The sequence below is a fragment of the Ambystoma mexicanum genome, chromosome 2p, assembly GCF_040938575.1.
Source record: "Ambystoma mexicanum isolate Mex_15411 chromosome 2p, UKY_AmexF1_1, whole genome shotgun sequence".
NCBI lineage: Eukaryota > Metazoa > Chordata > Amphibia > Caudata > Ambystomatidae > Ambystoma > Ambystoma mexicanum.
In genome coordinates this window covers 1,349,600,050-1,349,613,454 of record NC_090923.1, presented here as the reverse complement: position 1 = coordinate 1,349,613,454, position 13,405 = coordinate 1,349,600,050, and the positions used below count along the sequence as shown (strand labels likewise).

General features: G+C 48.6%; 1 protein-coding gene across 1 annotated transcript in view; it reads right to left on the bottom strand.

Annotated features, from left to right (window-relative positions):
* The window catches only part of ATPAF2 (ATP synthase mitochondrial F1 complex assembly factor 2), a 380,402-nt gene that overhangs the window by 212,111 nt on the left and 154,886 nt on the right, over window positions 1-13,405 (bottom strand). The window lies entirely within an intron of this gene.

Genomic DNA, 13,405 nt, shown 5'->3' with positions numbered 1-13,405 from the left:
AAGAACGACGTGGCTGAACACAGGGAATGGGTCCCGAGTCTCCCAGACGCCAGGAAAGTGAATATCAGGCGGAGTCTGCCTGCTGGGGGGCTGAGTAGACTGTGTGTGACTCGTGGCACCTGCCTTGAAGCTGGAGTGAAGCGGAGCACTGGGAGGACTGCTGGTGTATTCACACTGGGGCAATTGGATGGCCATGCCTGAAGTGGTCCGCGAACCTCTGAAACTGGTGGCAGGACTTGAGGCAAGGTGAGGAGCAACATGTGGAGCAGTGAATGCATGAATTGAGGTTGGGGTGACCACAAATGTGCCGAATTGGATAGTCTGCCTCCAAGCAAGAGGAAGCAGAGCTGGTGTGCAGCGTAGAAGTTTTGGTGAAGGAGTGAGGTGTCAAATGAATGTGGGGCCCTGCAGGTGGTGCAGTTTTCTGTGGTCGCCTGAATCCAGACTCAGATTGCAGTTAGGATAGATGTTGGAGTTTGCCCACCAATTGCCACCCAACTATTCTAAGTAGTAGAATACCTGCCCTTTGCACAGTATCCCGACTGGGAAATAAATCTAATGCCATGTGTCACTGAGCTGCTGGCACTGGTGATGTACAATGGCTAAACCCATCAAATCAACAAAACAGGGGGATATCTCTGTAGTGCTCCAGGAAAAGCCTAGAGGGGTGAGGAGGTGGCGGCACAGGCGCATACATCAGACTGTCTTCCTGAATTGCCAGATCAGGTGGCCATCAAGGTGGATTTGCAGGAGTTTTTGGTGTCATTTAGCAAAGAAATCAACAAGAACACAAATTGTCCAACAAAATATTGGTGCTGGATAAAAGGGTTTCTGACAGAAACAAGAATCTGAGGTTGAAGATACGGAGTACAAGCAGTCATGCTGTGGAGGAGTGGTCCAATATGATTGAGGCTATGGAGGCTCACTGCGAGGCATTGAAAAGCAAGAGGATACTGTGAGAAACCAAAGGGTGTCTCACCTACTTGTCCCCGAGGATCTCTCTCAGGCGGCCAGGGCACTGCCATCGCCTTTGGGTACAGACCCTGAGGGTGAAACAGTGCAGGAGGATCACCTGGGTGAGGCCTCTTCAGCGAGTGGGGGTGAGGCAACCAATGATGAGATGCGGTATTCCCCCTTTCCCGTACCCATGACCCCTCCTACTTTATAGGATTCTCTGATGTCCCAACCCTCCCCCCTTTTCTACTGGGCCGAGGAAGAGGGTGACTTAAGAGTAACAAGGCTAACCCTTACGATCTCGTTCGACATGTCCGGCTAAATCGGTTCAGGCAAAGTTAGCTCTCACCACAAGGATAAAAGGTGGAACACAAGAAGCAGCAGAACATCCGGTGAACCTACTGGAGCAGAGTGACGGATAGAGGGACGAGAGCCAAAGGTAAAGGAACCCAGGAGTTCCCTGCAGGAGGTCGTTGACTCCAGAGAACCGTAAGCGATACGTGGAGAAGGCCAAATCCCCAACAAGAAGACTGCATTGTGTTTCAAAGGCGCCCACGACCCTCCAGGGTGAACGACAGAGTTGGGGACACGAGGCCAAGCCTGTGGTATTAACCTTGACTTGTGAATTAAACGGCAAAGACGAGAAAAGAATTCACACAGCTGGTGAGTTGGCGAGCGTGATGAAAGACCAATCTGTATTGAGGAAAGATTGGATTGGCAACAATTTATCTTACAACTGAAGGCTGCAAGCGGGTGGATGAGATGCGAAGGAAGCCAGACCTGTGTTGAACTATAAATTACCGAAGCCAGTGATAGAGTAGCAGAGGTGTCCAACGAAAAGGAAGAAACCCACTCAAAAGTAGCAGGGAAAGGTGAAATGTGTTTTGTTATAAAGCAACGAAGTGAATGAACTTTAAAAGGCATGATGATCAAGATTAACCGGTACCATGTCTTAAAATCGTGGCAAAAATGGCTGTGGACACAAAATATTGCGGCAAAAAGGCAGTGGTTTTGCTGCCGCAATCCATGCAAAGGATACAGGGACACCCCTGCAACCCCTGGACCCATTATACCATCTAAGAAGGGGAGCATGGGACACGCCCGCTCCCTTTAAATGGTGTAATGGGATACACCTTTAACGGGTCAAACTACACAATTTTTGCCGCGATTTTTTATTTTGTACAGGTAACATTTTTCCCACGATTTTATCACTGCATACCGATTAACCTTGGCAAAAGGGGAAATGGAAAGTGAATATTGGACTCTTGTGCTTATAGGATTGAACTACATAGACCAAGAAACACTGGGGCAAATAACACAAGAGTGTGAGCAGAAGGGAAAGTCGAAGTGGTCCTGCGGAGATCTATAGTAAAAGCCTCGCACATTTGAAAGTCTTCGACATCAGGTAAAGGCCAGAGCCCGACTGAGGGAGACCGGAAGCGTGATAAGTTAGGGGAAGGGGACCCCTAACTAAGGTTAATAAAGCTTGGGAAAGGGAACCCCTACAAGTGTTGTGATTGAGAGCTCTGACCCCGACAGAGGGAGACCCATGTGAACTTTTTGTTTTACTTTGAGGGGTCCGAAACCAATCGAGGGAGGCCTGCGTGAACTTTTGGTTGAACTGTGAACCCTTTTGTTGAATGTTGAAAGAACTTTTGGAACGCTGGAAAAGTGACTTTAACGTGGGCCTTGATCCACGTTTTGAACTGCTTTGTTTTAAGAACCTGAGCCAGAGTGCGTCATCCTGTCTCCGGGGACCGCCTTATTCCATGCTGTCCAACGTGGGGAGGAGAGCCGACTCAGCCACTTTGATTCTTTATATTCTTCCACTGATTTTCTTTGCATACATATTTCCCTTTACCCACTTTTTGTATAAGAGATGGGGCAGCCATTAGGCTTTGTAGTATAGACCATTTTGATTTGACAGAGACTGTCTAGGACTATTTTCTTTATTATTTGATGGTAGAGTTTACTCCCATCTTACCTACAGGGCAGAGTAGGAGTTTTTCCAAACCCCAAGAATTGAATAAACGTTCTACAAATTGTACCTTTTGTGTCAGTGTCATACTTGCGATACCATGCTTCCCTTACAATACTGAAAATCGTTCCCAGAGGAACAATATTCAAATTCATGGAATATCGCAGTCGGTGAGCTCCCTGCCTTTGTGGAATATTTGTTTCAGTCCATCCTGGACCTTCCAGCTGTAAATGCTATGGAAAGTGACAGGACACATTGCACAAGAGCTAGACTTCCTATATCCCCGGAAAAACCTCTAGATGTTCGGTCAAGGGTGCACTTCACCATAAAAGAGCGGATAATGACTGCAGCAAGAGCATCCTCATCAATCACCTTTCAGAACATGTCGCTAACCCTTTATCAGGATTTGGCCACGTTCACCTGGGTGAAAAGAAGGGCCCTCAGGCCGTTGACTAAATGGCTAAGGTACAAATAAGTGGCTTACAGATGGGGTTATCGGACGGGGTTGCACTTCACCGACCAGGGGAAATCATGGGATGGTTAAACCTCTGAAGGAGGCAGGGTGCATGTTGAAAGGTGGAGGAAGGGGGCAGGAAGAGCCAAAGCCCTAAAGTGCACCTGTCAGGGTCTAAGAGGTGGATGAAAATGGGGAGCGGGAGGAAGGTTAAAAGGACTTCCCCGGAAGACTTCAGGGGCTATAATATTCCTAACTTTCCAGTCTGATTCGGACAATGTGCTTACACCTGGGTTTTTCTTGGCCGGCCGGCCGGCCAGCCAGTGGTACCAATATGTTGGATTATGGTGGTGTGCAGGGTGACATTGTGTTGGTTGGGAGGGGGGCTACTTCAAAGAGGACGTAGAGGTCCCTACAAGTCAAAATGCTTTACACGCAAGTCTTGCTTAGATTTATGGGGGTGTTTTTCGGGGGTTGGGTGTTTGTGTTTACATTGGGGTGTGGGCAGATGGGATGGCTGGGATGGAGGTAAAAGTTGGGAAATGATGCCAAGAGTCGGAAGATGCAGTTGTTGGTCAGGTAGTGAAGGGCACTTGGGGGTGGTTGCTGAAGTTCTGGTGGTATAACGATTTGGTGTCATGCCGGACTGATCTTGACTCTGCTGTAGAGGGTGCCCCTATTTAAAAAAACGAAAATTCAGCAAGATCCTGTGGGAAGGTACATTTGTCTCAAAGGGTGCATCGCGGATTGTTTACCTTACCTTGATTTCTCGTTACGCTCGTAATACTGGGCAGGATTGGTTCCTGGAGGAGGTGGTGCCTAGAGTACTGTCTTTTGCTGAAGGCAAAATAATGCTTTGGGTGATTTTAATTTGGTTCCTAATCCAACGGCGGATTAAACCCTTCTGGGTCCAGCGAGGACTATAAACAGGCCCTCTCATTCACCAAGTTACTTCGGGAGTTGGGGCTGGTAGACGCCAGGAGGGTTTCTTATGGGGTATGACATGGGTTTCACCTTCTACTCGCATGTGCACAGTGTTTTTCCAGGATTGACCCATTACTGATCCCCAATGGGCTATTCCCACGTGTGCGAGAGGTGAAGATTGGACAGCGTTCGCTCTCCGACCATGCTCCGGTGAGGCTTACACTGGCGATCCTGGGCAGGCTTGTACCTATTAGACGGCCATGGAACTTGTATAATCCTGATTTAGCAGATCAGGTACTTTGCAGAGACATTGGGGAGGCCAATACAAATTATTTTGGGTAAAATGGGAATGGGGGCCTTTTGCCGGCAATAGTCTGGGATACCATGAAGGCTGTCATTCGGGGCAAACTGATTAGCCGCTTGGCGGCCTATATTATGGAGCATGGGCTGGTTCATCAGAAGTTGGAGAGGGGAGTTGGCAGCAGCTGAGGCAGAGCATAAAGGTTCAGGGTCGCAAGCCTCCCTACCAATGTTGAAAGTAGCACAGACAAAATTAGAGGAACATCTGGCCAACACGTCGGCACAGGCCCAATTGAAAACAAGGCAATTTTATTATGTTAAAAGCAACAAGGCTGACGGGGCGTGGCCTAGCTGGAGGCTGGTGATGGTGTGAGCCAGGTAGCTCTGAAGCCCTGCACAGCATAAACAGCAATAACCACCTCAAATTGCATCGATCAGCAGATGTAAACCAAGCGATTGAGGGATGAACCCATGTGGACCCAAGCTTTTGTAATTCCAAGGCAGGTAGAAGCAAAGTGATCTTGTGGTGGCCGCAGGCCTGCAGCTCCATTCCGAAGCTTCGGAGTGCAGCAAGACGGTGGTCCCTACAGGGAGAGCGGCTTAGAACTTGGCCCAAACACTGCAGACTTAAGTGAACACAGCCACGATGGGTGGGCCCGCGCCTGCAGGGGCCAAATGAGTACAGCGCCAGTGTTGAATCTACCGAGCGGGAGAGCAGAGACCCCCCAAACCAGCAATGCGCTGAGTCACGCACGTTTGACCTAACCGCTGTATGGCTGGCGCCTGAAGCACGGCACCTTAATTACCGCCTCCCAGGGGAGAGTGGAGAGTTGAGCGGCCGGTAGTAGAGGCCTGACGAGTCTGTGATAGGAACTGCGGGCGGGTGACTGAGTCAGTGCCCTTGGTCTCTTAGGTTGCAGCAGTGGAAGCTGGGGGTAAGGCTCCCTCCTCAGCAGGATGTGGAGCCTTGTGTTTCTGAAGTCCCAGGCCCAGCAGCAGTGCGTGCATGAAGGGGAGATGGAAGAGGCACAAAGGTGGCAGGGGAGGCTACATGGTTCTAGTCCTACTGTGGTAGTGAATCACCACTTTTACAAGCTGCACTTGGTTGGAGGGCGCACTGCGAGCATAGTACCCCATAAACAACGGATTGTGAGCTGAACCAGGAGTGGAGTTAGTAGGATTTGCTGCCCCTTATAATTCTCAACTGCACTAGCGAGCAGGAACTAACCCTGCAGGGAAGTCCGGGTACCGTTCTGGAAGCCTATTTTAACATTGGTTAGCACTTTCCCTGAGGTGGCCGACCCTGTGTCGATTGTTCTAGAGTCTACATCATACTGCAAATAGGAGGGATGGCAAGGGCCGACCAGACAGGAGTGCAGTGTAGGGTGCAGTGAAATAAAGCAACGGGAGCTGTATTATCTTGCTGTTTAAATAAACAAAATACAAATACAAATACACTGGAAACAACTCAAACAACCCCAGAGTGATCAAAAGGGGATACTTTCCCATATTCTTAGCTCATCACAGAGCCCTCCCGCCCCCCCATCTCCATCTGTACTCACCACAACCCATCCATGAGCAAAATGAAGGCAGGGAAGATTAAGGAAAAGCCGGCGAAATCTATCAAAGAGATGCTTCAGCAATCTAAACCGGGATCTGAGCCGACACCCTTTGTGAATGAGGCTCAGCCCACCACGAGAGGAGATAACTTGCGCGTGTTTCAGTCCATACAAAAGGAAATGGTATCAACAGTGCAGGAATTGAAAAGCTCCTTCCAGGAATTGTCCCAAAATGTGCAACAGAACGAAGCTGAACTGGTAGAACTGGAGACAGCCTTCTGTGACAAGGCGAACGCACAAGATCAGTTGGAACAGGGTGTGGCAATGCCCGAGGCTTACAGGCACTCTGCAGCAGAAAGGCAGGAGGATGTGGAAAAATCGCTCCCGTAGGAACAATGTCTGCATCAGAGGGGTGCCAAGAGAAGTTAAAGATCAGGATCTGGAGGGTTACATCCGGGGGCTGTTCCATGTGATACTGGGGGATAAGGATGCCGATCTCACACTTGATCATACGCACAGAGTATACTCCAACTTTCAAACATGGTAAAATCTCCTCCCGGATGTCTTAACAAGAGTTCATTTTTTTAAGACGAAAGACCTTATATGCCAGAAGTCCAGGGAACAACGCAGTCTGGAGTATAATGGGGCCTCCCTCCAATTGTTTCAGGACCTTTCCCAAGGGACAATCCAAAGACGCAGACTCATGAGGCCACTAACCAATTGGCTAGGGGACAAGGGGGTTCGCTACAGGTGTGGATGGCCACTAACCAACTGGCTAGGAGACAAGAGGGCTCGCTACAGGTGAGGATATCTTTTTTTGCATCGTGTTTCAGCTGGACGCAGTCAGGCACCAATTTACTTCCCTCCGGGCGGCAGTGGAGACTTTTAAGATATCGGAAGTGGATTTGCACTTACCGGACAATAGTTCCAAGGACCTTCAACATCTACCTGGGCCCAATCCCACTCTAGGAAAAGGAGGAGGGACCGCCTCAGGCCCTCGATGGACAGACGAGAGAGGAGCGTGAATTCAGGGGCCGCTACTTCAGGGTACCCTGCCAGGTCAAACTTGGGTCCTTCCTTTCCTCTATCTCACTCTCTACCTGTGGTGTTCCCCAGGGACCTAACCTTTCACCCTGGCTTTTCAACCAATACCTGGCGCCCCTTGCCCACCACATTGCCACTCTCTGCTCCAACTTTCAGTGTTATGCAGATGACAGCTGGTTTTCAGGCTTCCCTCTGCCACCTTTTCTGTTTCTCTCATCTCTGACTGTATGTCTGCTATCCAGGAGTGGTGTGCCTCCAATTATCTCTGCCTCAATGCCAGTAAGGCAGAGATTCTCCTCATCGGCACACCTGCACCCTCCCTTTTTGTCCCTCTCGGTTCCATGTGTTAATATCCCTGCAAAAATATCGCAATACAAAGATATCGCCATATTTTTGCAGCAATATTGACCCATGGACCCTTCCGCAACCCCTGCATTATTTTAAAATGTGCGGGTGAAACCCTGCAACCCCCGCTCCCACAAAATATCCTCCCCAAAAATATCGCCTATGGCAAGACAAACGGCCATATGTACGGCAATATTTTTGGTGGGGATATTTACCTCCCTCTCTGGCTGGCCTCCATTGGCCCTCTCCCTGATCCCACCTGTGAGGCTAAAAACCTCTGGGTCATCTTCAACTCCCCACACTCCTTTTCTACTCACATCTCGGACATCTCCAAGAAGTCCAACTACCAACTACACCTCCTCACATGTATCCTTCCTTTCCTCTCCTCTCCTTCCCCCAGAAGCTTACTGTCTTTAGAGCTCTGCTTCTCTCCAGGCTGGACTACTGCAACATTCCCTTTCTAAATCTGCCTGCTCCTACTCCGCCCTCTGCAACTCATCCAGAACAGGACTGCGAGACTCGTCCTTGGCCTCAAGCCCTGGGATCGTATCTCTCCAGCCCTAAAATTTCTTAATTGGCTCCCAGTGACTGCAAGGATTAAATCAAGACCATTTGCATTGTTACAAGGCTTTCTGGGGCCTGTGTCCAAAATACCTTGAACTCTCCCTCCGTAAATCCCTTCCCACTCGAGCCCTTCGCTGATCCACCTCCAACTGCCTCGGGGTCAGTTGCTTCTATAAGCAACGAGTTGGTGGCAGATCTCTTTCCTTGGCTGGGGCCTCCCTCTGGAACAGCCTCCCTCCCACTCTGAAACTGGAGTAGAACCATCTCCGGTTCCGGAAGCATCTCAAGACCTTGCTTTATGCTTCTGCCTTCACTCCTGCTCTCCCCCGCTGATCTGGCTGGTTTGGCACTGTGTACCTGGTTTACCCTCCTATTTCGGGCCCAGGTACATACCCATCCAGCCACTCACTGCACTGCCTCTTGGCAACCTCTGCAGTTGGGCCTGTATTTGTAACCCTACAGTGTTACGCTCACCTGGTCTCTGCGGGGACGCCGGACGGGGCTGGGCATGGTTGTCTGCTGACTATGCTTCTGGGGGCTCAGGCAATCAGCTTTGGGTTGAAAGGAGGCTGCTCCTATGACAAGGAAAGGAATTCGGATGTTTGTCCTGCTGGGGAGTGAGCCACACCTCCCTCCAGCATTCACCGTCTTTTCGTTCTAGATTAACTCTCACCTTAGGTATGTATTTGGTGGGCTCTCCATCCTGCTTGTCTGTGCAGGGGCGCTGTTGCTCACGAAATATGGTATGAAGGGCCTAGTTACTCCACTGGTCCTTGAGATTGTCTTTACTTCAGTTTTTTTCCTGTGTTATGTGTGTTTCACTCCAGTCCTCTTACTTCTTTTCTCCTTTAGTCTTTCTATGAATGTTCTTGTGATCTCTCATGCTTGCTCTTTCGCTCCTTTTCTCCTTCTTCCTTGCACCCAAGCTCTCTTGCTTTTTTTCCCCTTCGTTTCTTCTGAGCATGTCTCTTTGTAATCTTTCACGCTTCTAATCGGCCTTTGTCCCTTTGTCTTTGAAGGGTGGATCGGAGCCGGAGAAGTCCCGAAGACTTGCGGTTCAACTCAGTGATGCAGCGGAATGAAGCCGATGAAGAGAGCAGGTGAGTACAAATGTGCAAAGCGTTAGCGCTGAGTTGTGGGTTTCTTTAACCTGTTGTTTTTGAGTTGCGGGATGCGGCTCAACGGTGGATGATCGAGGAATCCGGGCAATATTCAGGACTTCACAGGATTCTCAGGTAAGCCGAGGTATAATGTTGTCTTGCTTTCTCCTTGCAGGTCGACGCTCGGATCAGGATCGCAGCTGGAAGTTCGTGGACACCTAGAGCTAGACACGGTGAGCGTTACGCTGCTGGCATGCAGAGTAACATGAAGCATGGATTCAGGTTTGGGCGTGGCTTATATAGCCAGCCACGCCCATGTGCTCAACCACACGCAATAAACTAGACTGCATGGTCCAAAGGAATAACAGGACCCTGACTTCCTGACCTCCATGTTTGATGACTTCCTGTTGTCCATGTTTAATTCATGGTTCCACAATCACCATGACGAGCCTGGTGCCAAATGCGCCAGGACTGAGACCAAGTGGTACTTTTCAGTAGTATTGGGCCTCTTTTGGCTGCTTGTTGGTACAATGTTCTCACAATGGGTCGGGGTGAGGGTGCAAATGGGTTCCGAGGGTACCGACCATGACAGCACTCCCCCCTAAGGCCCTTCTCATGGTTGTTTTTCCATCTGGTCCTGGTTTGGCTAGGTGAGCTTGATGGAAGTGTTTAATCAGCCGTGGTGCATGACTTGGTCGCTGGGCTCCCATGTTCGATCCTGAGGGCTGTATCCTTTCCAGTCTAGTAGGTAGTATAACTTGGACCTGGTCATTTTTGAATCTAGGATATCCTTGACTTCGAATTCTTGTTCACCATTAATCACCACAGGGTCCAGAGGTGTTTTAATCCGAGTACCAGGTTCAACAGGTTTCAGAAGTGACACATGGAAAACCGGATGGATTTGCATATTTGATGGTAGAGCTAACTTTACTGCCACTGGGTTAATGATGGCCTGAATGGTGTGTGGCCCTAAATATCGGGGACGAAAAGTTTGGGTTCCTTTCATGGGTACATGTCGAGATGCCAGCCAGACTTTATCTCCGACTTGATACGCAGGGGCCTCCTTACGGTGTTGGTCCAAAAACCTTTTGTGTCGATCTTTGGCTTTTGCCAGATGCCCCGCTGCTTTCATGAAGGTCTGAGTGATAGTGAAGTGCAAAGTTTTCACTGCAGGCATTTCTAAAACCTCAGGTGGATCCAAACTGGAGGTACACGGATGTCGTCCATACATTGGGTAAAACTGACTCTGTCCGGTACTGGTGTGTAGGGAGTTGTTATATGCATATTCGGCTATCCATAGAATGTCCTTCCAATCATTCTCATTTTGATGCAGCATGCATCTTAGGTATTGTTCCAGCGTTTGGTTTGTCCGTTCGGTCTGACCGTTAGTTCGAGGATGGTGACTGGTGGACAATCGGAGATCGGTTTGTGCGATTTTACAACACTTCCTCCACAAATTAAAGACGAATTGACTTCCTCGGTCTGAAATTAAGATTGAGGGAAACCCGTGTAGATGAACAATCTGCTCTAGAAACACTTTTGCTAAGGTGGAAGCCGTTGGAAGGCCCTTCAAGGGAATGAAGTGGGCCATTTTAGAAAACAGGTTCACCACGACTAGAATGGTGTTATAGCTGTTGCAAGGAGGTAGGTTTGCGATAAAATCAAGCAAAAGCGTATGCCAAGGAGCAGGAGGCACTTCTAGAGGTTGCAAAAGACCTGCAGGTTTCTGCTTTTGCAACTTTTTTTGCACACAAATTCCACAAGAGAGCACAAACTGAGTTATGTCTCCCCTGGCCACCAATAATGTCTTTTTAATTTGGCCAACGTTTTAGCGATTCCTGGATGCCCTTCTACTAAGGAGTCATGGTAACTGGTGATTAGTTGTTCCCATAGTTCTTGGTTGGGCATATAAAGGCGTCCTTGAAAATAGGCAAGTCCATCAATGATATGCTGTTCTCTCTCGGCCCAGTCCTGTTCCTTTTCGTTCATCTGGAGCTGGATTTCCTTCCTTAGATCATCCAAGGATGAGGTTGCTGTAAGACCTAACAAATTGTCACCCGGAATGATGGGCACCGGGTCGAGCGTTATGTATGCCTCTTTGCCGATTCCCATTCGAGACAGTGCGTCAGCTTTACCGTTCCGTACTCCTGGTCGATATGTAATCACATAATCATATACTGAAAAAAAGAGTGTCCATCGAAGTTGACGAGAAGATTGGGCCTTTGCTGTCTTGAGGTATTGCAGGTTACGGTGGTCCATGATGACTGATTGTGTGCTTTGCACCCAGAAGGTGGTGTCCCCAAGCCTTGAATGATGCTTTGATCGCAAGGAGCTCTTTGTCAGTTATTGTGTAATTGAGTTCAGGTGCTGTAAATTTGCGTGACCAAAATGCCACTGGGTGTAGTTGGTTGGTTTCGGGATCCTTCTGCAAGAGAACAGCCCCCATCGCTATGCTAGAGGCATCGGTTTCAACCACATATGCAAGGTCCGGACGAGGGTGATGCAATACCGGGGTTGAAGTAAATCGTTGCTTAAGAACATGGAAGGCCTTTTCAGCCTTATCAGAAACGTCTGTTTTTTTGTAACAAGGATGTGATTGGGTGGATAATCTGGGAAAATCCAGGACTAAACCGGAGGTAAAGGTTTTCAAAACCAAGCATACTCTGAACCCCTTTTACAGAGGATGGTGATGGCCAGTTGAGGATGCCATCTACCTTACGTGTATCCATCCGGACTCCTTGTGGCGTGAGGATAAATCCCAGAAACTCAACTTCGGTGACGTGGAAGGAGCATTTTTCTAATTTGACATATAGATGGTGTTGCCGGAGTTTCTCCAGGACTGCACGGATGTGAAGTATATGCTCTTGCTCGGTGGCCGAGTAAACCAAGATGTCGTTAATATAGACTAACGCACAGACGTCGAGCAGTTCACGTAATACATCATTCATGAAAAACTGAAACTCCGCTGGTGCGTTGCACAGCCCAAAGGGCATTACCTGATACTCGTACAGTCCATACTTGGTACGAAAGGCAGTTTTCCATTTATCTCCCTTTTTTTTATTTTTTTTTTTATTTTTTTTTTTTTACACGTACAAGATGATATTCCCTCCTGAGGTCTAGTTTGATGTAAATTTCAAGCATCTTTCACCAAGTCCAATAGTTCTGGGATGAGGGTTAAAGGATATCGTTTTTTTTTACCGTCACCGGATTTAACGCTCGGTAATCAATGCAAGTCCTCAGATGATCTGCTTTCTTGGGGACAAAGAAGAGGGGTGAGGCCGCAGGTGACTTGGATGGACGAGTAAACCATTTGCCAGGTATTGGTCCAGGTACAACTTCAAATGGAGGTTTTCTTGCTCAGTGAGTCCGTAAATTCGGCTGCAAGGAATTTGTCCACCAGGTATGAGATCGATTTGACAGTCGCAAGGTCTGTGAGGAGGTAGAGTATTGGCTTGTTCCTTTCGGAAGACGTCTTGAAAATCCTGGTATTCACTCAGCAATGTACCTGTTAAAGCCAATACTACTTTTCCCATATCAGAGGAAGGCTTCGTTTGCTTGCTCAAAGGTGTTTTCACTGTATAACATGAGTGAGCGCATTCACCATAATAAAAAGGTCAGACTCTTAGCGCGCCGGTCAATCTGTGGATTGTGGGTCTTTAACCAGGGTATACCCAGAATCACGCGAAAGGTCAAAGACAATGTCTTCCCGGCTTGAAACCCTGGCTTCAACACGGGCCGGTCTGGTTTTGGCCTCCCTAATTTACCAGCTGTGTTGATTTCAATGGTGCTGCTTTGTTGTGGGAGCCAAGGACAGTATCACGGCAGCAGGCGATTCTCCCAGCCTTGATTATCGACACGGTAGAGCTCCGGGTACCTCAGACACACAATGCAGGATTCTTCAGCTTGGTTTCCTGGTCTTACGTTTTGTCTTCTCGAAGCTTCGTGAAAGTAATGGTTCCTCGTTGAAAAGTAAAGGGCACTTCCCTCCTTGAGATCCCTTCTATTTTGCAGTTTTTTGCTTCGTGTTAAATTGCCATTTTAGAACTGCTGCTTCCTCATGTGCTTTGCCTCGCTCAGACTGTGCTCTCGTGCTCCACCTTTTATCTGTGTGGAGGAATGTAATGGAAGTCGGGTGCGTGTGTGATTGTCAGTAACTGCCTGACCCTGCCTGACTATCGTATTG